Source organism: Heptranchias perlo, chromosome 21 (assembly GCF_035084215.1).
Source record: "Heptranchias perlo isolate sHepPer1 chromosome 21, sHepPer1.hap1, whole genome shotgun sequence".
Lineage (NCBI taxonomy): Eukaryota > Metazoa > Chordata > Chondrichthyes > Hexanchiformes > Hexanchidae > Heptranchias > Heptranchias perlo.
The window spans coordinates 12,314,315-12,341,222 of record NC_090345.1 but is presented as its reverse complement, the minus strand read 5'-3'; positions in this window follow the sequence as shown (position 1 = coordinate 12,341,222).

The window sequence follows — 26,908 nt, the reverse complement described above, 5'->3', positions numbered from 1 at the left end:
TCGTACATACCTGTAATGTGCTGCTTTCACACTTTGTAAACAGCTAATGAGCCACTTAACTGGTATACATGATGGAAGCATTTCGCCATCTAAGGAGTGTGCAAAAATGAGCAAATCTTTGTAATAATGACTGGCCACCTGATTCCTAAAGACCGAACTTTGATTGAAATGGGGAGGAAGTACATAAGAAATATCCAAAAGAGAAATATCCAAAAGAAATTAATAAGTGTGTAAGAAAGATATAAGTAGTATATGATGGTCTCCTTGACAAAAGGAATGGGACCAGATTTTCCTGTTAGCTGCAATGGTGGGCTAACTTTTGTGCGGAGGTGCGGGGGCAGAGAAAGGGTCTTTGGAATAATATGCTAGCGCCCCAGTTGTAACCAAACCCGCCTGGCGGGAGTGGGTTGGATTCATGACAGGCGCTCGTTTTATACCCTGCCCGATTTTAAGCTCAGTTGATTTCAACGGTGAGTAAAATCGGATGGGGTGGGTATTTGGGTATTCGAAACAAAACCAGGTTCCTGGTGCTATTTGTGGTGTGCAGCTGGATTGCTCGCTTTGGGGAGAGAGAGCGGGAAATAGCTGCGGAAGTTTTAAAGATAAAATAAATTGTAACACTTTTTCAAATCTCCGGCCTTGCCTAGTACGATTGATTTTTACATCCCTCCTCCCACAGCCCATAGCAACCCTGGACACTGGGAGCAGATGGTGTTAAGGTGCAAATGAAGGGAAATATGGTGCATGATGTATTCTCACCATTTATATCTCATTACAATGCATCTGCCCATATTTGTGTTGATGTATTGTACACCGAACGTCACTTCTGGATGGAAATCCCGGAAGTGGCATCGCCTCCCCACCCGATCCCCTCACCCCCTCCCGCTCAGCTTACCCTGGTTTACTGGCATAACGGAAGAGGAAATTCAGAATTATCTTTTTAATGGTGTTACCATACAATAGAGTATTAGAGTGTGACAAAATATAAAAAAACACAAGAAATACAGTAAAGATCTGGACATGAAAAGGTTAAGTGTAATGTATAGATTTGATATAGATATAAAGGATAAATATGGACCTCAAGGCTGTTTTTTTGTGCCCATCAAGATGAGGATGTCCGTGGTGGAGAATGAAGCAATTTTCACTTCAGGTGCCCAGTGTCAGCATTAAGCATTCCCAGGTTAAAAATAGCACAGCCAGAAGCACAAAAAAGCTCCCTCCAGTCTGCCGAACAATAGGGTCGATTTTAACCCTCCTTGCCCAGCAGAATTTGGTCAGGCAAGCAGTTAAAAAGGCATCCAGTGGCTTATCCCATCTGATCCTGCCGCCTTCCCGTGGGTTATAATTTTAAACTGCTCTTTTGAACAGGCGAACGGGACCCCGGCCAGAAGGCTGTAAGGCCCTCCATATATACTGATCGGGCTCCAATAACATCATGGGAGCCCGGCTGCAGTTTTAACCCAAGGCCTGTTTGGGGAAGCCATCGTCCTGTTCTCCTAAAACCCCCGTGCTTGCTGACCTACATTGGCTCCTGGTCCACCAACGCCTCGATTTTAAAATTCTCATCCTCGTGTTCAAATCCGTCCATGGCCTCTCTCCTCCTTATCTCTGTAACTTCCTCCAGCCCTACAATCCTTCGAGAATTCGGCGTTCTTCTAACTCTGGCCTCTTGTACATCCCCCACTTCCTTCCCCCTACCATTGGCGGCCGTGCCTTCAGCCGTCTAGGCCCTAAGCTCTGGCATTCCTTCCCCAAGCCTCTCCATCTCTCCACCTCTCTCTCCTCCTTTAAGACTCTGCTTAAAACCTATATCTTTGACCAAGCATTTGGTCATCTGTCCTAATGTCTTCTTCTTTGGCTCGGTGTCAAATTTTTGACTGATTACACTACAGTGAAGCGTTTTGGGAGGTTTTATTACATTTACCTGATTATCCTTACTGAAATCCTTTCTTTCGACTGCTGTAATTGTGTCTTGTACCAATGTTGCTACTCCTCCTCCTTTCCCAATTTCCCCATGCTTTCTAAAGATCCCAAAGGAAGCAGCTGCCAAAATCCACAGGAAGGCAAAACCGATGTGGAGGCAGGAAATGGGAGTCTTTGGGCGAGCGATGAAAGAGTGCAGGACCTGAATTTCCTGTTTGATGAGTGGCGAGATGGAGGTGGCTCTGCGTGCAATGGGTGTGAGGAAAGAAGCCCCATTCGGCACTCCAGGGCAATCAGCCTAGAGGACAGCGGTACAAAATGCCAGGCAGCAGGTAGCAGCAGTGAGATCGTATAACTTCATACTGTCCACTAACATTGCTCCTAAAAAAAAGACTTACATTTATATAGCGCCTTTCATGAACTCAGGACGTCCCAAAATGCTTTACAGCCAATGAAGTACTTTTTGAAGTGTAGTCACAGTTGTAACTTAGGGAACTGCGGCAGCCAATTTGCGCACAGCAAGCTCCCACAAACTGCAATGTGATAATTTCAAAATAATCTGTTTTTAGGTGATGGTTGAGGGATCAATATTGGCCAGGACACCAGGGAGAATTCCCCTGCTCTTCTTCGAAATAGTGCCATGGCATCTTTTACATCCACCTCAGAGGGCAGACGGGGCCTCGGTTTAATGTCTTATCTTAAAGACGGCACCTCCGGCAGTGCAGCACTCCCTCAGTCCTGCACTGGAGTATTAGCCTAGATTTTGTGCTCAAGTTGCGGGAGTGGGACTTGAAAAAAGAGTACCGATCTCAAAATGGTGCATACAATATAATTGGACTATAAGGTTTATAGGGCTAGATTTTACAAAGGAGCACTCCTGGAAACTCAGGCACAGAGGTTAGTGACCCCATACAAATGGATGAAGGATCGTGTTGGGCTCGTTGACCTCCGTGTCCAAGCTCCTGGTTACGTGCTTCCCTTTGCATGAAGCTCTGCATCGGGAATGCTGCTTTGTAAAACTCACCCTACCGAAATTATGCACAGTACACACTTAGCTGATAGATGGAGCAACAGCTAATTGCGAGTGCATTCAAATTACATCGAGTTACATCCAGTCTACAGAACAGAAACAGGCCATTTGGCCTAACTGGTCTATGCCAGCGTTTATGCTCCACATGAGCCTCCTCCCACCTCTCTTCATCTAACCCTAGCAGCATATCCTTCTGTTCCTTTCTCCCTTATGTACTTATCTAGCTTTCCCTTAAATCGATCTGTGCTATTTGCCTCAACCACTCCATGTGGTAGCAAGTTCCAAATTCTCACCACTCTCTGGGTGAAGAAGTTTCTCCTGAATTCCCCATTGGATTTATTAGTTACTGTCTTATATTTATTACTCATATTAAAACTCATAATGTGAACACAAGCCAGAGGCTTTTCTCACTTCCTTTGCTAGGAATGCAGAGCAGTTGCTGGATGTACACTGTACACATATTGGGGGGGTGGGGGGTGGGGTGGGGGGAGATTGTTAACTCACAGCCCCAGTTGCACAGAATTCTGTGGAAATGTTTGGACCACAAATCAGCTTCATCAGTGAAAAATACCAGTGATGGATTATTCTCACAACAAATGTTTCTTGCCCACTGTCCAAAAAAAGAGGGCTTATACCCAATACTGGTGCAGTGCAGACAGAGTTCAGGTGTAATACCTTTTAATGGTACTTATTTTAAAATCAAATAAATGGGAAGCATGTTATGCATGTCTCCATTCACTTAACAAAAGGAGAGTATGATGAAGCCTATATTAGTGGAGAACACAGCACAGTTGATATCGAGCTGTATAGCTGGATCTTGGTGACCATCCAGTATTATGTTGGACTCAGTATTATTCACTATCCAATAGGAGCACATGCATCAGTGATGAGTAAAGACAAGGGGGGTAATTTTAACCCCCAAGAATGGGTGGGCTAGGGACGAGTGGGTGGTAAAAATAGTTGAATTCTTCAGCGGGACTGCATCCCGGCTCCAATGCGCTCACTTCTGGGTTTAACCCAGGCACGTTGGAGCCCGTTCCCACTTAAAGCTGGCAGGCAGATACTTAAAGGGGCAATGTACCTCACTGAGATAGTTGAGGCACTTAATCGTTTGTGTATTAGAAATGTGAAATGAAATTAAGCTTATCTGTTCGGGTTTCCCATTGCTTCTGATTCTCTTCAGGTGAGAGGAGGCGGGAAGGACCGGATCCGTGAGGTGAGTGCCTTTATCGTACTGCTTGTGGGCCCGGAGGAACAGGAGTGCTTCATCCAGGCCCAATAAGCTCACCTGGCCAACAGGACCCCCGCGATCGGCCGACCTGCCCCCCCCCCCCACCCCCGATGATGGCGGACCTCCCCTCCTCCACGATGGTGGACACACCCCCCCCCCCCGATCTTCTCCAAGGCCCACTCAATTTTTTCCATGGCCCACGCTCTCTCTCTCCCTTCCTCCCTCCAATCTGACTTGAAGCTCCTTTCCCTCCCGAAAGGCAGCCAGCCTGTCAATCTAACCACCCGCTGAGTTCCCGGCTCCGAGCTAAAATCATGTCCAAGGTAACTATTAGAACAGAAAGCGTGATCATAATTAATTTTTAACAGTGCATTAAACACATGGATTTGTACATTGGAAATTAAACAAGCCATTTGAAAAATTAGATTACTGCATAATGGGAGCTATAAAATCAATTAGCAGCATAGGTTATTATTTAAATCCAACCCTCTTTATTTCTAGTGGCTAAAATTGTACAAGCTATGCAAAACCTTAATGTCATTTTCTGTTGGGCATAATTACCAATGCACAGAACTATAAAGGTCCTCTTGGGTGGATCATAATAAGCCCAGCATTATTCCATTCAGTGGATTCTTTCCAGAATTGATTTGTCATTATTAAAGATATATTTGAATATTCCATTATGGTTTATAGATCTTGCCATTAGGTGATATGTAAAGAGCTTCCATAGGTTCACATCAATCCCAATACAGCCAGTTTTGGTTAGAATCAACCCAGTTGAACTTCAGTCTCCTGCTTTACGATATCATCTCATTAGAAAGTCAATATATTAATCACTTGCAGGCATCTATTGTGGTCTCTATTTAGCGATTTGCTCCAAGTAAAGACAGAATACATTTATATCTGTGTTTTGGGTGAAATTTGTGCATATCAAGAGTGAGACTCACTCTGGTTCAGGATCACCAACATCTTACCTTTATAAAGTGCCTTTAATATAGAAAACATCCCAAAGCACTTCAGAGAAGAGAAATGGATGCCAAGCAGTAGTGGGAGAGTTTAGAGAAATGTTCAAAAACACAGTTGAAAAGATAGGTTTTGAGCAGGCTTTAAAGACAGGGAGAGAAATAGGTAGGAATTGAGGGAGTTTGATTCAGAAAGTAAGTCCGAGATGGCTCTGCCACCAATGGTGGAGCAAGAAAGAAAGACTTGCATTTATATAGCAAATTAAGTACTTTTGAAGTGTATTCACAGTTGTAATATAGGAAACACTGCAGCCAAATTGCACTCAGCAAGGTCCCACAAAAAGCAATGTGATAATGACCACATAATCTGTTTTTCGGTGTTGGCTGAGGGTTAAATACTCCCTCAGTACTGCACTGGAGTGTCAGCCTAGATTTTATGCTGAAGTCCCTGGAGTGGGACTGTGAACCCATGACTTTCTACCGCACAGGTGAGTGTGCTACCAACTGTGTCACTGCTGACACTGTGGAGGGAAGATGTTAGGGTGAGGCAAGGCCATGAAGCAATTTGTAAATGAAGATGAAGATTTTGAATTTGATGTATTGGGGGGGTCAGGGACCCTATTGAAATCTGTGAATATGGGGATTATGGGCAAGAAGGACTTTAATGAGGGACAAGATGCACTTTGGATGAGTTGGAAGTTTATGTAGGGTGGAGCTCATGAGGCAAACAAGGAGGGCATTAGAGAAGTCAAATTTGGAGGTAATCAAAGTATGGCAAGTTTTCAGCAGAAGCTGAAATGAAATAAGGGTAGAGACAGGCAGGGGGAAGTAAAGGAAGAAAGCCTTATGTAGCACCTTATCACGTCCTCAGGATGAAGCAATTCGCTTTACAACCAAAGAATGGGTTACCAAGTAAGGCAATTAAAATGGACAATATAAATGGATTCAAGAGGCAATTAGATGAGATAAGAGATTGAACAATACAGTGAAACGGTAGTCTATCAGAAAGGGAATGGCTTATTGGACATAATGGGCTTCTCTTGTTCCTAAAAGTTCCTTGCTGTAAACATGTACGTTTGTCGGTGGGTAAGGTTTAATAAAATGTAGATGTGAGTAAACAGGTGAACAAATGCTGCAGAAATCAGTAACAGAGTTTCCTTCCATTTTTATCACCACTGAGCGGCTTGCTCTCATCCTAAAATACGTTGGTGAAAGTTAGCTTATGACAATATTTGTAAAAATTGTTCTTTTTAAATTCTTATTAAAGGGCAATCAAGAAAATCATGCAGTTTTGCTTAGGGTGGAACAAACATGAAGACAGAGCGTTACTGAGCCATACCTATGAGTTGGTTTTATGAAGGAAGGTTAAGATAAAAAGAGCACTAACAGAGGCAGAAGTTGTTTAAGGGGAATGTGAGAGATGCAGCTAGATCACCTTATTAACTCGACTTAAGCTGTCTGCTTCAATGTGACACCTGGTGGCAGTGCCAATCCAGTTCCCTCTGGTAGTTCAGCCTGAGCCAACTCCCACCGAAAACCCACCCTGACCAGACTTCTGTTAGCATGTCTAACATCACCTGCGCTGCACTCCCTGGCCAATATATCCTTCCTGAGGAGCGGTGCCCAGAACTGAATGCAGTATTCCAGATGGGGTCTGACCAAGGCTCAATGCAGCAGAAGCATAACTTCCTCCCCTTTGTATTCCAGCCTCCTTGTGATAGAGACCAAACCAGGAAATCTGAGCTTTAGCCAATTGCTCTTCATTCGCGCAGGGCTCAGGTCTTTAATGAAACACTCGCCCATTTTGTGTGAAGCACCTGATGTGCTAAATGGTAAGGAAAAAGTCCCCGCCCGATTTCCTGGCCCCTTGCACATACGTTCTGCACTGGCAGGACCAATGCTGCTGGTTGGAAAAATCTACCCTGAGGTTTCTTTGCTTAAACTCAGTTAAGTTAGATACTAAAGGGTGGAGGAGGGGCAGGGAGATATTGGTATTTTTTGAAATAATACTTGAGACAAAGTAATTGTAAGGTCTTGTGCTAGAATAAGAACATGGCAAACATTACAATAAAAAACATAGCTGGGGAACATTTTTTGAAGATTGTTTAGTCATTCTTGAGATGTGGGCGTTGCTTGCAAGGCCAGCATTTATTGCGCATCCCCAGTTGCCCTTGAAGAGATGGTGGTGGGCCTTCTTCTTGAACCGCTGCAGTCCGTGGGGTGAAAGTTAGGTATGGAGTTCCAGGATTTTGACCCAGCGACGGGAAGTCTGTACAGCGGGAATGGATGTAAATTAGTTTGGTAGGCTGAAATTCTGCACTCAAACTGGTACAGCAGGGCGTTATTTATATGAATAAATGCCTGCCTCCCCCCAACCCCTTCAGACAATTGAAACTCTATTTGGATAAATGGAAAAATTGAGTATTCTGATTGCTTACATACAATCAAAACTGGAAACACACAGCAGGTCCATCAACAGCTGACAAGAGAAAAGAGAGGTTAATATTTTGGGCGTAGACCCTTTCTCAGATGGTTTTCTGCTTTTATTTCAGATTTTCGGCACTTGCCGTTTATTTTTTAATCCCTGCACGTGTGATTTTAGAACAAAAGCTGCTTTAAAGTGAAATGATGGTGCAGAACTTGCATTAAAGGTGCAAGAAAGTACAGGCAAATCAGTCAGTTCAGTAACTGCTTTTTTTTGTTGGATCACGAGCACACCTGTCTCATCTGGATCTGATTGTTCAATTAAAAATGCAGGCAGGAAAGATCTTACAAATATCAAACAGCAACTGGCAAATAATAATTTAAAGCATTTATATTTGAAGTAACTGTACAGCAGAATTAGCAGCCGTTATATATGTGTGAAGGCGTGGAATCGATCCCCTGATGCCTTTGATTTCTGTGTCATATTATTTTTTTGGATTGCATCCACGGGTAATTCATGAGTTTCTTCGTACAAATTCATACTATTTTCTCTGAGTGCTTTAATAAGCCAAACTGTATAAAAAAAACCCTACGGATTTATGCTAAGCTTCTCTGATGTGTTTATTCACTGCTTTCAAATCAATATTTTTAGATTAAAAAAGGAGGGGGAGAAAAAGCTTTACTGCACTTAATTCAGTTTTAATCATCAAAGCTGTCTCTCTTTCTCTCTCAGTCCACTCCCCTTACTGGCTCTAATCTATCTTCTTCCAGCTCTCTGTTCTCTTAGTTTCAACCCCAAACCTGGTGTCAAGGGTAGCACTACTCAATCACTGCAGTGAGAGGGGCGGTTGGGGGGGAGATGGGGTGAGATGGACAGGTCCATTCCCGCTGCCCAAATAAGAACATAAGAACATAAGAAATAGGAGCAGGAGTAGGCCAATCGGCCCCTCGAGCCTGCTCCGCCATTCAATAAGATCATGGCTGATCTGATCCTAATCTCAAATCTAAATTCATGTCCAATTTCCTGCCCGCTCCCCGTAACCCCTAATTCCCTTTACTTCTAGGAAACTGTCAATTTCTGTTTTAAATTTATTTAATGATGTAGCTTCCACAGCTTCCTGGGGCAGCAAATTCCACAGACCTACTACCCTCTGAGTGAAGAAGTTTCTCCTCATCTCAGTTTTGAAAGAGCAGCCCCTTATTCCAAGATTATGCCCCCTAGTTCTAGTTTCACCCATCCTTGGGAACATCCTTACCGCATCCACCCGATCAAGCCCCTTCACAATCTTATATGTTTCAATAAGATTGCCTCTCATTCTTCTGAACTCCAATGAGTAGAGTCCCAATCTACTCAACCTCTCCTCATATGTCCGCCCCCTCATCCCCGGGATTACCGAGTGAACCTTCTTTGTACTGCCTCGAGAGCAAGTATGTCTTTTCTTAAGTATGGAGACCAAAACTGGATGCAGTATTCCAGGTGCGGTCTCACCAATACCTTATATAACTGCAGCAATACCTCCCTGTTTTTATATTCTATCCCCCTAGCAATAAAAGCCAACATTCCGTTGGCCTTCTTGATCACCTGCTGCACCTGCATACTAACTTTTTGATCTTCTTGCACTAGGACCCCCAGATCCCTTTGTACTGCAGTACTTTCTAGTTTCTCGCCTTTAAGATAATAACTTGCTCTCTGATTTTTCCTGCCAAAGTGCATAACCTCACATTTTCCAATATTGTATTGCATCTGCCAAATCTCCGCCCACTCACCCAGCCTGTCTATATCCCCCTGTAGGTTTTTTATGTCCTCCTCACTCTCCACTTTCCCTCCCATCTTTGTATCATCTGCAAACTTTGATACGTTACACTCGGTCCTCTCCTCCAAATCGTTAATATAGATTGTAAAGTGTTGGGGACCCAGCACCGACCCCTGCGGAACACCACTGGCCACTGGTTGCCAGTCCGAGAATGAACCATTTATCCCAACTCTCTGCTTCCTGTTAGATAACCAATCCTCCACCCATGCCAGAATATTACCCCCAATCCAGTGATTCTTTATCTTGAGCAATAATCTTTTATGTGGCACCTTGTCGAATGCCTTCTGGAAGTCTAAATACACTACATCCACTGGTTCCCCTTTATCCACCCTGTACGTTATGTCCTCAAAGAACTCAAGCAAATTTGTCAGACATGACTTTCCCTTCGTAAAGCCATGCTGACTTTGTCCTATTAAATTATGTTTATCCAAATGTTCCGCTACTGTCTCCTTAATAATAGACTCCAAAATTTTACCCACCACAGATGTTAGGCTAACTGGTCTATAATTTCCAGCCTTCTGCCTACTACCCTTTTTAAATAAGGGTGTTACATTAGCATTTTTCCAATCTGCCGGGACCTTTGCCGAGTCCAGAGAATTTTGGAAAATTATTACCAAAGCATCCACAATCCCTACTGCCACTTCCCTTAAGACCCTCGGATGTAAGCCATCAGGTCCAGGGGATTTATCCGCCTTGAGTCCCATTATTTTACTGAGTACCAATTCATTAGTGATTTTAATCCTATTTAGCTCCTCCCCCCCTAGAGCCCCCTGTTTGTCCAGTGTTGGGATATTCTTAGTGTCCTCTACCGTAAAGACTGAAACAAAATATTTGTTCAGCATTTTTGCCATTTCCATGTTTCCCACCATTAATTTCCCGGTCTCATCCTCTAAGGGACCTACGTTTGCCTTAGCCACCCTTTTTCTTTTTATATAACTATAGAAACTCTTGCTATCTGTTTTTATATTTTTTGCTAATTTATTTTCAAAATCTATCTTCCCTTTCTTAATCAATCCTTTAGTTACTTTTTGCTGTCTTTTGAAGACTTCCCAATCTTCTATCCTCCCACTAAGTTTGGCTACCTTACATGTCCTTGTTTTTAGTCGGATAAATCTTGCAATTGTCTTTGAAGTTCCCCTCCCCCTCCCACTCAACCTATTATAGTCAAGGAAATGCAGTTGATGCACTCACAAGGGTTAACTGTGAGTCACTGATAGTTTCTGGAAGAATTATAGCCCACTTGTTAAGCCCCCCAATATTGCTGTGTTTTTATTAGTGGAAGTAAATTGTGTGCTTTAATACTCGCATAGCAGGTTGACCAATGGAGCGGCAACACTAATAACTGTGGCTGTTAACTGGACAAAGGAGGCATATAACCCTCTATGTTCTTATAAAATGCAAGTGTTCAGCCCTCGCAAGAATCGATTTAATGAGCAGGTGCTGGAAGTGTTTCTGCAGCAAAGCAGGGAGAGGAGAGAAATAGGGGCCTGGAATTTCCAGCTGCCTATTACAAGCTCACGGACTCCCATAACTACTTGAGTTATGTTTCTTCCAACCTGCAGACTCCATCCCCTTCTCACAATTTTATGTCTCTGTCATATCTCCTTTTACTTCATCATGATTTTTCCTCGTGTGTGAAAGAAGAAAGGTTGAGAAGACCCCTGAAGACCCCTGAATATATGCACCCAATTTCCGTCGAAGTCAGTGGAAAAGAATATCGGATGGAGTGCAAAGCAGGCTGCCTATTCGCTATAGCCCGTTTTGTTCTTTTGCCCGAGATGATTTTATACCCCATTGATTTTACAAATACTTCCTCTACTCTAGTATGGTCATTATTAACAGTGTGGTCTCTTCTATGTTTGAAGATCAAACATAGATATCGTTACCAGTTTTCCAACCATTTCCATTCTATCTCCAAGCATGACCCTGACTTCCCTGTGCCTAACCACTTCAACTCCTCTCCCACCCGTACCTTTTTATTTACTCTGCTCCAACCAAGCTCAATGCAAACTTTAAGAATAGTATCTCATCTACCTCCTGGGCATTACATAGAATTTATAGCACAGAAACAGGTCATTCGGCCCAACTAGTCTGTGCCGGTGTTTGTTGTTCCACCTTACTTCATCTAACCCTATCAGCATAACCTTCTATTCCTTTCTCCCTCATATACTTATCTAGCTTTCCCTTAAATGTATCTATGCTATTCGCCTCAACAACTCCATGTGGTAGCAAGTTCCATATTCTAACCACTCTCTGGGTAAAGAAGTTTCTCCTGAATTCCCTATTGGATTTATTAGTGACTATCTTATATTTTTGGCCCCTAGTTTTGGACTTCCCCCACAAGTGGAAATATCTTCTCTACGTCTACCTTATCAAACTCCTTCATGATTTTAAAGACCTCCACCAGGTCTCTTCTCAGTCTTCTCTTTTTTAGAGAAAAGAGCTCCAGTCTATTCAGTCTTTCCTGATAGTTATAACCTCTCAGTTCTGGTATCATCCTTGTAATCTTTTTTGCACCTTCTGCAGTGCCTCTATATCCTTTTTGTAATATGGAGACCAGAACTGCAAGTGCGGTCTAACCAATGTGCTGCGGCTTTCGGGTTTGAACAGTGATTTTACTAACTTCAGACCTTAGCTGTGTCTCCAATTTCACTGCTGGTTTTTCTCTTTCACATTCTCTTCCATTTTAGAGCTTTATTACTTATGTTTCATCTTTCCAATGCCTTTTCAAACCTTCATAAAATAGGCAGCAGTTTTCACCTCTTTCCAGCTTTAAAATAAGTCCATGTACAGATCTTTAAACCTGTTAGCTGGCTCTTAAGTACTTTCATATTGGCAGGGGATCATTGGCAGCAGGTGGCAGCATTATAATGTAAAGGAGGTGAACTCTATGCCTCTGATGGTGTCCAAGACCCAGTTTTTTGTATGGCTCTATTCCTGTTACGTTCACAAGGGACAGGTGTGACATTGAGAGATTAGGAACATAGGAAATGCTGGACAGAAAAAGACCAAGGTCCATCTAGTTCACCTTCTACCATCCTGGTAGTTGCAAGACACAATGATAATGGAGTTGCTGTCTAATCATGGCAATCAATCTCTATCAATCAGCCTGCAACAGACCCAGACAAGTGGCCACATGTTTTCGCAGCATTTCCATTTGGATCTTATTGCAGGTGGTGTTAAAGCTTGTTTGGGAAATTAATGCTCTCCCACTTAGTTCCAGTCTGCTGACTACTGTGAAACAATCACTAATTACCTGCAATCCACTGGAGAACTCGAATGCCTATGGAATACCTGGCTCCGATACAAGCGAAAAGGAAGCAGATACTGGATCCATTGAAGTTCATGGGAAGATTATTTTTTACATGCTGGCAGATCTCATGTGGTATTGCTCATGGAGTAGAGTTGCAGTATTTAACTGTTAAGATGGAGCTGTGTTTTATTTTACTGCTTAAGTACTCCATGTGGGGAATTGGTAAAAAAATGGCAAACCCAGGCAATTGTAAGTGCTCGTAAATTCCTGAGGGCGTTTAGTATTGTTTGTCCAGGTCAGAATAATCCAGCTTCTTCCTTATTTTAATATTATTTTGTATCTGCAACAAAGTTTGACAGCTCGGGTAACTGGAATGTGACAGACATATGCTAGATGCAAGAATTTTATATACATAATAGATATTTATTGGGAATTGGATAAGTGTTTGAAGGGAAAAAATTTGCAGGGCTACGGGGAAAGGGCTACGGGGTGAGTGGGACTATCTGGATCGAGCCAAGCCGAGCAGTCAAAACCCAACTGAAAACGTGCGAGCGGCTGGAGAAAATGGGGAGAAGTAAAGCTGTGATTGGAGGATCATATCTCTCTCCACCAGTACATCAGGCACTGATGAGCTGCTATCAGCCCCCTACCCATCTCCTCAGCACTTCAAACATTAGCAGTTGCAGCACACGGAGGGAGGGGGTACCGGACAGGGTTCTGTACGACATTAACCACCACCCCTCCCTCCAAATTTGGCTGGGATCTCCCAGGCATTTTGGGCCGACAGCAGCCACCTCACCCTGCGCAGGCTGCCAATGTAGCAGATCCCAGGATCAGGATATCCCTTCCTCAATGGAAAAGGACCCCTGGGATGGCAATGAACAGAAATTAGAACTGAAATCACATCCTGCTGGCAGCGCTCCTGAATTAGGCACGATCCCAGGTGAGGGTGCAAAAAAAGGAACGCTGCAGGAGATACAGCCAATCCTGGCATATTTGGCTCATCCGGTTTACTGTACATACAATGACCATTTTGAAAATAAGAAAACCTGCAAATAAAGGACAACTGATGCAAGTCCCTTAGGTGTCCCTAATTTACAGGCTTTACTGTATTTGTAGTTTTGTTTTAATAAAAGGGATGATATTAAAAAAATCTAATCATTAAGTAGTGTACTCCTAGTACTGTAGTGAAACTGTAGGATTTATCCAGCATTCAGCTTGTATTACCTCAAAATAGTCAGTGACTTAATATGAGCCAGCTTAGAGTCTCTAATGGAAAGAGAGAACAGTGAGTAGTTGATTATGATAGGTCAACAGCAGGCCTTTCTATTTGCTGCAAAAGCCTGAGAGATGGCTAATTATTTGAATGGAGGGTGCCAAATAGTCCTACAAAGCAGATTTCCCTTTTCTGTGGTGATATAAATGGATGGTGTTCATGATTGTCAATGAAGTACCTCTTTGCACTGTGGGAGTCAAAGCTACAAGATAGAGATAAACTGGTCCACAGAGGAACTTTGATCTAAAGTAGAAGGCAATTCCATCAAGAAGGTAATAGAGACTGCAGACAGCAATTTGGAGAGAACATCTTTCTTGTTAATGTACCTTTATCTCTTGATTGGGCATCTTAAATGGAAACTCTGTAAAGGTAAACTGACAAGTGCTAGGATCGCAGTAAGGAGATATAGGAGGAAAAAGGAAGGAAGGGTAGAAGGGGGATGGTATCAATATTCAATGTTAGTGATGACTGTGCAGGTTGTTCATGAAGATTCAAGTCCGAGGCCCAATAATAAATCTTCTATCTATCTATATATATAATTCTTCCTCGCACACTTTTAATGCAGAGGAAATAATCTGATGATTAATAACCTGCCTTGGTCACGAATGCAATTGCATTTAATTTATTTAAACATCCTTTGTACAGGTTAACTCAATTTAGGTGAATAGAGTTTGAACCACATCAGAATTGTAGTTCCTTAAAGGTTTAAATACAACTACTGTCCCCAAGATCAATCAGCAGTGCAAGGAACACAGGCATATATTCCTCCATCAGATTGTCAAAAGATCACATAACTATGCTACCAAGGAACCTCTACCATAATTTAAAACAATTTTTTTGTGAGAAAATCTCTGTTTTAGTGCAATAATCGCAAATAGAAACCTTGCATCCAACACACAGGAAACTAATGGAAGAATACCCAAAATGACCACCCACACATGAAGTGGGAGCAAATGTCTTTCTCTCTGCATCTCTTACTATTATTACTGGGACTTGGAAAAATATAGTACAGAGGGAAGAGATGTTATAATGTTCTGTTCAAAGAGACGGCTTCAAAGTGGCTCAAACTGGAGCATTTCTGTTCTATTGAATAGACCTGAAATGGCCCAGATCAGCTTATTTTCAAATGCAGAATTCACTATATACATTTAGAGCGATCCTATTATTTTATCATACAATATTTCTAATACAGGCAGAGCTGAAAATAAGGATTACAAGTTAATTTATGTTCCATGAAAGCTGAACGCATTGAAGATCTGAAAATCAATGAAGAAAATATACCACTAAAGATGACCTGATTTTGAACCAGTACGAAGCTAACAATTGCCTTGAAAACAATCTGAATTCACCTCATTGAGCAAACCTTTAAAAATGATGTTTAATAAATTGTTTTAGTGACCATGGTGGGTTATGGATTTTCAAATTATTTGCTTGGCCTAAAAAGCTTGCGAGGAAGAATAGCTGCAGTTTTTATGTGTTACCGACATCAAAAATGTGCTCGTGAAGATATCCTTTGGTTGGTATTTCGAGTGAAATCATAAACACGTTCTTCTTGATTGACTATTGCTATTCCACCCCCCTGTGGTTTTTAAGGTAGCTATTTCCTAATAACCACTAAAATCAGAATGCAGTACTTGAAGGCACTTATGAAAGCACTTCTTTGCGGTACATAGTACACTTTATGTTGGAGCTGGAGGTAGGCTGTGGATCATGCTGTCAAAAGAATCTATCAACGTTACATTTATAGAAAGCATGAAATTTATTTACCATTAACATTAATGTACAGATGTAATTGGAGTTTGGGAGATGAGGGAACCTCCCCTGTGGAGAGACTAGGGAAGCTGGGATTGTTCTCCATTGGGCAGAGAAGGTTACGGGGAGATTTAATAGAAGTGTTCAAAATTATGAGGGATTTTGATAGAGTAGATAGGGAGAAACTGTTTCCACTGGCAGGAGGGTTGGTACCCAGGGGACACAGATTTAAAATAATTGGCAAAAAAGCCAGGGGAGAGATGAGGAGAAATGTTTTTACTCAGCGAGTTGTTATGATCTGGAATGCACTGCCTGAATGGGTGGTGGAAGCAGATTCAATAATAACTTTGAAAAGGTAATTGGATCTCTCCTTAAAAAGGAAAAATTCGCAGGGCTATGGGGAAAGAGCAGGGGAATGGGACTAATTGGTAGCTCTTTCAGAGAGCTGGCACAGGCACGAAGGGCTGAATGGCCTCCTCCTGTACTGGGTGATTCTATGATTCAATATGGTGAGAGTGACTGCTCTTGACATCAAAGCAGTATTTGACCGAGCGTGACATCAAGGAGCCCCAGTAAAATTGAAGTCAATGGAAATCAGGGAGAAAACTCTTCAGTGGCTGGAGTCAAACCTAGCACAAAGGAAGATGGTAGTGATTGTTGGAGGCCAATCATCTCTGCCCCAGGACATCGCTGCAGGAGTTGCTCAGGGCAGTGTCCTAGGCCCAAACATCTTCAGCTGCTTCATCAATGACCTTCCCTCCATCATAAGGTCAGAAGTGGGGATGTTCGCTGACGATTGCACAGTGTTCAGTTCCATTCGCAACCCCTCAGATAATGAAGCAGTCCGTGCCCACACGCAGCAAGACTTGGACAACATCCAGGCTTGGGCTAATAAGTGGCAAGTAACATGCGCACCAGACAAGTGATAGGTAATGACCATCTCCAACAAGAGAAAGTCTAACCACCTCTCCTTGACATTCAACGGCATTACCATCGCCAAATCCCCCACCATCAACATCCTGGGGGGTCATCATTGACCAGAAACTTCTGCGGCGAGTGACTCACCTCCTGACTCCCCAAAGCCTTTCCAGCATCTACAAGTCACAAGTCAGGAGTGTGATGGAGTACTTTCCACTTGCCTGGATGAGTGCAGCTCCAACAACACTCAAGAAGCTCAACACCATCCAGGAGAAAGCATCCCGCTTGATTGGCACCCCATCCACCACCCTAAACATTCACTCCCTCCACCACTGTTGCACTGTGGCTGCAGTATGTACCATCTACAAGATGCACTGCAGCAACTTGCCAAGGCTTTTTCGACAGCACTTCCCAAACCCGCAACCTCTATCACCTAGAAGGACAAGGGCAGCAAGCACGTGGGAACAACACCACCTGCACATTCCCCTCCAAGTCACACACCATCCTGACTTGGAAATATATCGCCGTTCCTTCATCGTCGCTGGGTCAAAATCCTGGAACTCCCTTCCTAACAGCACTGTGGGAGAACCTTCACCACGCGGACAGCAGCGGTTCAGAAAGGCAGCTCAGCACCACCTTCTCAAGGGCAATTATGGATGGGCAATAAATGCTAGCCTTGCCAGCGACGCCCACATCCCATGAACGAATAAAAAAAATTGTGCTTCTATTGATGATATCATGTGCTCCTTTGAATCACTTCAATCATTTATTTTAAATGCCTTGCAAGTATAATCATACATGAACAAAAATGGTGTTTAATGATTTAGCCAAAGCGAATAAGTCTGAGAAAGTTGTGATCCAATTGTACAGTGCTATAGTCAGATTGCACTTTGAATACTGTGTCCAGTTCTGACTGCTGAGAGACAAGGGAGATATTCAAGCACCAGAGACAGTGCAGTGAAGAGCCACGTGGCTGATTTGTAGTCCCAACGGTGTGAGTGAGGAGGAAAGGCTGGAAAAATTTGGGCTTTTTGGCCAAGGAAGGAGGTGTCTGAGAGGTGATCGTATAAGGTTTACAAGGTAACAAAGGGAATGGAAAAGGTAAATCCAGATTATTACTTTAATTTAAATTGTGAGAGTAGGACAAGGGGGCATAGGTCCAAACTAGTGCAAGAAAAAAATTAGGACTGATATCATAGAACCATAGAAAAGATACAGCACAGAAGGGGGCCATTCGGCCCATCATGTCCGTGCTGGCTCGAAGAACAATCAGGTGCTTATTCTAATCCCAGCTTCCAGCACCCGGTCCGTAGCCCTGCAGCTTACAGCTGTTTAGGTGCGGGTCCAGGTACTTTTTAAAAGAGTTGAGGGTCCCTGCCTCTACCACCAATTTGGGCAGCAAATTTCATATGCCCACCACCCTCTGGGTAAAAAAGATTTTCCTCATGTCCCCTCGAATCTTTCCGCCAAAGTGTTAATCACTCTTCCACGCAAAAAATGACTAACACTTGAAATGGAGGCAAAAACCCTGAAACCATTCAAGAAACAAATTAAGCGCTGCAATGGGGGGGAAGGATGAATTGAGATGAGTGAATTGCTGTCCTTATCCGTAATTACCTTGTGATCTTGAGTCAAAAATTCCTTCAGTTTTCACTTGATCAATCTTGGTACATAAAGTAAATTTAGCAAACTCCTCCATCACACCAAAAATGTTGTCTTTGAATTGTGTAACTTTTGTGGTTGATTATATGGTGAAGGTTTATTCTTAAAAAAAATACACAAACATCCATAATGACATTTCCTGCATATCAAAGGGTGATGTTGCTGAGGGACAGCAAACAGATAAGCAAAGAAAGGGGGCCGAGGATGGATCTTTGGGGGATCCCTGAGATGATGGTTCGAGAGTGGGAAGAGAAGCTATTGCTGGAGATACTCCGGGTGCATTTGGATAGATAGGGAGTCCCACGGAGTTGGATGACGACAGTAAGCGAACTGACGTGCTTCTATGTACATTTTTTCCCCTTCCCTTCCTGTTAGTTCATTCTGGTTGATATCTAATAATTAACACCGAAGGAAGTGAAAAAAAAAACAATGTCCGCATATATTGTGCCTTTAATGCAGCAAAACATCCCATGGAGCTTCACAAGATGGCATATCATTTAAGGGGAAGCTAGATAAACACGTGAGGGAGAAAGGAATAGAAGATTGTGCTGATAGGGTTAAGATGGAAAGGGCTGGAGCATAAACACTGGCATGGACCAGTTGGGCCGAATGGCCTGTTTCTGTGCTGCAGTAGTTCTATGCATTGCACCCAAGCGGGAGTAAGGACAGGAGTTTTAGGGAGTTCCTGAATCTGAGGTCAAAGATGTAGATTTTAAGGAAGTTTTTGAAAGTGGGGAGAGTTATAGAACAGAGTTTCGTTGGGTCCTTGCACCGTTGAAAGTGTGATATCACTGAGTACATATTTACAAGGATTTGTGATGTAAGCAAATGCATATCAATTGCCTGACCGGGATAAACGTATTGCAAGATAATTATTTATTTGCTGCAGTGAGAAACCTTGTGATGTAAAGCCGCACTATGACACATCACTCTCTCTATTTTTTTTGGTGGCTGTCAATTGTGACCCTGAGAGATACTAATTCAAATCAACCAAGATTCTTCAACATATCCCCATATCCTGCATTTCCCCTTCATGTTGATTGTTGTGGAATTCTAGGTTTTTGCTGCTTACTTGAAGGCCGGTTCATGATCTAAGCACAGAGATTTCAAAAGGAGCTCTGTACAGCAGGAGAGAAGTAACTATATATAGATAGCTGAGTGCACAAGGATTCATAAAGATGCTGAATATGTACTATCATGGAAACATTCTCAATGCTTTAGCAGAGAAAACAAACTGGAATGTGCTGCACAACTGTTGCTCTACTTTGGCAATTTTTGGCTCCCAGCTGAGCTAAATAATAGCATAATCTTCTAATGGTCCTGCTGAATGACTGTCTGATATTAGCCCTGTCAGGCTCCATTTACTCCTGTTAAGTCTTGCACAGATTTATAATCTGCAGCCAGCTCAGCTGTGAAACACTCCTTATTTTTCCTTTCATGCTGGTGGCACACAGGCCAATAATGGGAGATGACAGTGGCTTCAGTGTTTCTCTGTAAGTTCAACAATGCAAAGATTATCTAGTCCTTTTTCTGGATGAGGAGGATGTGATTGTCTTTGATTAGGTTGTTTGCAGTCCATGTCAAAAGACAAATGATGCCAATGATAAACTAGATAACTCACAATCACATCCAAGATAACTCCCTATGACAGCAACAATGTGGAGTTTATTGTTCAAGTGCAAAAGACCAGCAACATAAAAGCTGCTAGACAGAAATGAAGTATGTTCTGGGGAGCATGGCAATGCATTCCTTTTATCATACTCCTGCCCACTTTAATCATTAGCCTTTATTAATATTTGTACTTATTTTTGTCAGGAAACCTTTTCATGGTAAAGTAAATTGGTTGTTATGAGAATTAATTTATAGTTGTTATAATGAGGTTTAGGATTGGGTGTTGTGGCGTCAATACCCAATGAGTAAGAGAGGACCTCTACATTTTTTTCTTAAAATATTAAAATTGATCATCCCCCCCCCCCACACCCCCCAAACTATTACAATGACTTGTGAGACCTTGTTTGGGTAATGAAGGCTTTTTGTTCCATTTGAAGTTGTCCTTCCAGAATGTTAACCTCACCACGTTCCCATTACGACTTGTAATTTCCACTTGAACAGGCAGACAGAACCTTAGTTTAATGGCTTATCTGAAAGATGGGTTTTATATACTGATTGTAAATTTAATTTTGGATGAATTAAGTAACAATATGTCAGTAATGAAAAATAATGCGCATAGATGTATATGATGCACTGTAGGCTAGAATTGACTGTTGCCATTACCAATGGAAAAGTGCTTAATGTATTCAAAGGACATTGTCTCTCGCCACTAATTTAATAGAAATGTTAACTCATTTATGTTAAGGCGCTAATTGATGTTGATCATTTTCACCCGCTTTCTTTGTTTCTCTTGATAAATTATTTTTTCCATTTCTTCCTTTTTGATGTCCTTATGCCATCCACTATTCCTGGCCAAAAAGGTGTACTGGTGAGCACTCCTAGCTGCCGCATTCTGTATTAACCTAATGTTGAGGTGCGAGAGCAGTTGGTATGACTCATTGTACAATTCCCTCTCTTCCCATGCGGTAACTTGCTGGTCTCTGCTCAATTCTTACCTACAGCAGCTTGATTAAGATCAAGAACCCGCTGCCGGAGAAGATTGTGCTTTGTGTCAGGAACCTCGAGAACAGAGTGGGAAGATTTCCTCTGATCACTTGTTCCTAGAAAAATCATAACAGTACTTTCTGAGATTGATTTTATGATTTGGCTGGAAATAGTGACCATAAAAATGTTCCCAATATGCTTACGATGATGCTTGCAATGGCAACCAGGGGATATCTTTCCCCAATATAGGAAAATGCAGAGATGAACTGCTCTATTCTGTGACCCAATATATTGGAGTCCTTTCTTTGTATTGTTATGTACAGGCAGTCATGTAGATGATTTTGAAAGGATGAGAGACTCTCTGCAATCATGGTCAAATATAATTGTTACAATTCTGGCAATTTCACATTACTCTTTTCCCATATCAGCCTTAAGGTGTCAGCTGGGGCTCAGTGGGTAGCACTTTTGCCTCTGAGTCAGAAGATGGTGGGTTCAAGTCCCATTCCAGAGACTCAAGCATGTAATCTAGGCTGAAACTCTAGTGCTGTAATGACAGAGGTGATGTCTTTCAGATGAGATATTAAATCGAGGTCCCGTCTGGCCCTCTCAGGTGGACGTGAAAGATCCCATGGCACTATTTTGAAGAAGAGCAGGGGAGTTCTCCTCGGTGCCCTGGCCAATATTTATCCCTCAACCAACATCACTAAAAAAACAGATTATCAGGTCACTATCAATTTTCTGTTTGTGGGATCTTGCTGTGTGCAAATTAGCTGCCACGTTTCCTACATTATAACAGTGGCTACACTTCAAAAATACTTAATTGGCTGTAAAGCGCTTTGGGACATTCTGAGGTCGTGAAAGGCTCTATATCTTTCTTTCTTTCTTGTGCTCACTGCAAAAGTTAGTTTCAATAGGCAAATGTCTACTTCCTATGAACCAAAACTTGACCTTGTGTGTAAAACAATGGGGATAGAATTGCAACAGGTCGCATAATGAGCCTTTCTACCATTGAGGTGTGCATTGGCAGTAACATGGTCTACCCACCATTTACTCCAGATCCCACTCAACCAGTCAAAAATACTATGCTGGCAGACTATATAGCTTGGACCAAAAACTATTGATTCATGTTTACCAAAAATTTAAGTTAGATAAAAGCAAGAGTAATTTAGCAGCTTACAAATGCTAAGAAAATGCTCAACTTTTCATGGAAATTATTAAAGGCATTTTTCTTGAACCAAGCTAATGGACCTTTTGAGGTACTTTTTACAGAAGCCTTTATGTCCCTGATTCCCCTCACATTGCAGTGAACTGTGCGTGCAATGGAAGTGCACGAATTGAACTGAAGAACTTGGTGAAGCTTATCACATTTATTCCCAGATACAACGGAACTGTCAATCAAGGTAGATTTCAAAAATATAAGGGTGGGGTGTGGATAACTGACAGGCAATTTGGACATCATCAGGATAAAGCGAAACTGTGAGAGGACATGCTGGTTGGGATTGCCATTGTGGATAATGGTCCCAAATAGATAGAAGACATCTATAAGACGCATATCTGTATTTAACCTTTCATAAGGTCTTGAACAATTGTAACTGCAGTAGATTGAGCTGCTAACCTCCTATACGTACAGTGAGCCTCTCAGCTGGAGTATTATGTCTAATTTTGTGCTCCACATTTTAAGAAGGATGTCAAGACCTTGGAGAGGGTGCAGAGGAGATTTACTAGAATGATACCAGGGATGAGGGACTTTAGTTATGTGGAGAGACTAGAAAAGCTGGGATTGTTTTCCTTAGAGCAGAGAAGGTTAGGGGAGATTTAATAGAGGTGTTCAAAATTATGAAGGGTTTTGATAGAGTAAATAAGGAGAAACTGTTCGCACTGGCAGGAGTGCAGGTAACCAGAGAACACAGGTTTAAGGTAATTGGCAAAAGAACCAGAGGGGAGATGAGAATTTTTTTTTATGCAGTGAGTTGTTATGATCTGGAATGCACTATCTGAAAGGGTGGTGGAAGCAGATTGAATAGTTACTTTCAAAAGGGAATTGGATAAATACTTGAACAGGAAAAATTTGCAGGGCTATGAGGAAAGAGCAGGAGAGTGGAGCTAATTGGATAGTTCTTTCAAACAGCAGGCACGATGGGCCAAATCACCTCCGACTGTGCTGCATGATTCTATGATTCTGTTAGCTATTTCAATCACATAGGGTGGCATTGCATCTATAAATAGGCAATATAAGTAGCTCACTCCCATGTGTCTGATGGGAAACTACAAGTTAACCCATCCGTTGTTCTATTAAGGACCTAGCATTTGATTAGCTGTAGTTCAAAGGGCTACTATGCCAGAAGCGAATTCCTGATTCCATTTAACTTTGCAGTGGCTTCAGACAGAGTGGTGTGTGTTCGTACAGAGAAGCAGTAATAAATCCCCTTTCAGCTAGCAGTTTATAGAATCTAATTTGTCTATTTTGACCTAGTTTTTTTTTAGATATTAAAAAATAAAATATAAGGGGTAATTTTCCAATTTTGAACTCCCGGCAGGAAGCCTGAGAGTGTATATCCAAAATTTTTCCGCCACAATTTTGCAACCATTGTATAGTATAAAGTCAGGAAATTATCCCCATAGAATTTCATGTAAATTGAAGCTGTGCGAATCCTAGGTCTGTCACAATAATATTAGAGTAGACATACATGATACAATCTCAGTTCAACCTTGCACCCATTAAATATATGGCTCTATTACAGTGTCACAATTTTTGCTAAAGAAGTTAATTATTTCTTGTAATTTATGTCCATGGAAACCTCTTCCTTTTAAGCGCAAAAAGTGCAAATATTATGCTTAAGTGTAGGATTATGCTTGTTTTCACCATTTTAAATGGTAATTTATCAATTATGCCCCTATCAGTTGGTCAGTCTTACTCGCTAAACATCATCACTGTGAGCTTTCAAGCAGACCAAAACCCATCCGTAATAACTGCGTATTTCCAATTAAATCACTCCTCATACTGTGTATCAACAAAAACTAAGGGAGAATCAGCACTACTGTTAACAACACACACTATTTACATTATGTGTCCTAAAATGTCCTCTAATACATAGAGAAACCATTATAAAAGTGGCACCATCCATATTACTTCAGTGAAGTGTATGTTTGGCCTCTCCTACTAAAGCCTATTATTGTTAGCCTGAAGTGGCTAGAAATGTTTTTCTGGAGATTTCAGAAACGATTGTGTTTATCATAATAATCAGGGTAATTTTCTGTTAAGTGTATAGTTATACTCCCCCTCCCCATTCTCCATATTGTAAATACTAATCTGTTAGATGTTCATTTTGTGTACTTGAGTCAATATAATGTTGTACTCTTTATACAATCTTAAAGTGCCCCATTATTTATATGTTTAAAACTGCATTACTTTTTGTATAGCATCATCATTTTATCTGCTTTTCTTTGATGCATAACTGGTACAGAGTCGTTCACACACTTAAGCGTATACTATATCAGAAAAAATTGAATTGAGGATGACACAAGGAAATCATTGGCAGGGAGTGAGAGGAGGTAGATTCATAAGGGTTCCTCACACAGTGGCTTCTTAATTTCAGTTAGGCAATTCCTTACAGAATCATACAGCACAGAAGGAGGCCATTTGGCCCATCATGTCTGTGCCAGCTCTTTGAAACAGCTATCCAATTAGTCCTACTCCCCTGCACTTACCCCATAGCCCTGAAAGTTTAAAGAAGCAAAGGAGAGGAAAAATGGCTTAATTTTAACCTTATTGTCCTTCGGATGAGACGTTAAAGATTCCATTACATTTTTTGAAGAAGAGCAGGGAGTTCTCCCACTGTCCTAGCCAACATATTTCCACCAAATAACATCACCAGAAGTAGGTGGATTGGTCATTCATCTCTTTGCTATTTGTAAAACCTTGCTGTGTGCAAAATGGCTGCCATGTTTGCCTACATGGCAACAATGACTTCAGAAAGTAATTAATTGTATGTGATATGCTTTGGGACATCTCGAATGACATGCACCAGGAATTTCCTCATAACGTCACTGGAAGTGAGGCCAAAGTCATGTTTATGCATGTAAATGGAGTTTCCGTGGCACTTCCGGTGAAGTTATGGCAGCAGAGCGGGAGTAGCTCCGACAAAATTCCCAGCCATGACAAGCAGCTATGTAAATCCATATTCTTTCTATTCATTAAAAAAAATTGGAGTAAAACTCAAGCAAGTTGTAGGTGTAACAAAAATCATGAAATAAAAATCTCAGTTCCAGCACAGTTCAGCAGAACCAGCCAAATTCATATTTCTTTTGTCATCTTAGTTCTGGCTCCTTGCCAATTGAAATTGTGCAGTGAACTGAAAAAAGCACAAAATGCCCCCTTTTATAGGTAGAATATCCAAAAATACTACTATGCTCCTGAAAAGATTATTTTCAAGGCAATTGTAATTGGGCCTAAATACATAATAGCAAAGTTATTACACTGGTTTCCAATCTTTCTGCTTTTTAAATGTAAATTGTGGTTTTTTTTGGTAATAGCAGTTATATTATGTGTTCATTCCTACTTTAAGCATATACTATAATGACACGCGTAGTATGAATGAGAATGCACTAGAATACATACAAAAAGAAAATTGTTCTCTCCAAGATGAGGCATTGTACTATATGTGTTGTAGGGTTTGTCACTACACAATCCAAACACCGGTCCCTATCAGTGTCCAAGGGTTGTTGAACTCTAGACGGTAAATTTTGGAAAAAAAATACACAAACAAATCGCCTTAGGACTAAACACAATTTTATTTAAATGATTGGTACAAGTTCATGTAACCTTTTGGCAGCAGAGAGTGGTTGTTGAGTTTATCGGGTGATCAATCCACCGCTCTCAAGGCTGTTGGTTTTTCTTGGATGTTGTAGCTCTTTGATTGTAGTCGTAGTAAGAGAGAGCCAGCTTTTGCCGTGAGGTGGTCTTTTATGTTGTTTCAGAACAAAGCGATGTAGAATTGGGGGATGCATCACCTATGTCCAATCGCCTCTTCTGTTAGGCTTCGACCACCAGCAGACCTCAGTGATTTTTTAAAATTCATTCATGGGATGTGGGCGTCGTTGACAAGGCCAGCATTTATTGCCCATCCTTAATTGCCCTTGAAAAGGTGGTGGTGAGCTGCCTTCTTGAACCGTTGCAGTCCATGATGACAGTTTAGGCTTTGATCATTACCGTAGCTCAATGATTGATAGTTTAGGCTTTGATCATTACCGTAGCTCAATGATTGACAGTTCAGTCAATTAAAACTAGATGCCTTCATCTCATATGGCAGACAATTGGTCTTCAATGTGTCCTTCTATTGTCTAATCATTCTGGGTGTTGGAGTCTTGGCTACCTTCATAGTCTCTTTATGGCCTGGTGTGATGTTGTAGTCTTGTGGTCTGTGGCCCTTTTATCTCATCAATGGTTTTTGCACATCAAAAACCTGTTAGAGGACTTCTGGTAGTTTCTGTTTGTAATTTTTAAATTGATTGTCCAAATGTTCAAATGTAACATTGAAAAGCTATCTACCAGTTTCTGCCCCTCCATTTTTCCGACTAGTCTCTGGTATTAACACATCTCAGAAGCGTGACCCTGACCTGCCGGTCGCTTGCCATTTTAATTCCCTGTCCCACTCCCACTCTGACCTCTCTGTCCTCGGCCTCTTACACTGTTCCAATGAAGCTCAATGGAAGCTTGAGGAACAGCATCTCATCTTTCATTTAGGCACTTTACAACCTTCCGGTATCAACATTGATTTCAATAACTTCAGATCATAACCACTGCTCCCATTTTTTCGGTCTTTTGTTTCTTAACCTGTCCCATTACCACCTTCCTTGCTTTGCACCATCATCCCTTTTGTCATTTAATCACTTTTGCCCTCTACCCTATCACGGACCTTCCCTTTTGTTCTTTCCTCCCCACCCCGCCCTCTCCCCCCTTTCCCTGGCTCTGTACTTGCTTAAAAACTTTAACTCTTTAACATCTTCCAGTTCTGATGAAAGGTCTTTGACCTGAAACGTTAACTCTGTTTCTTTCTCCACAAGTGTTG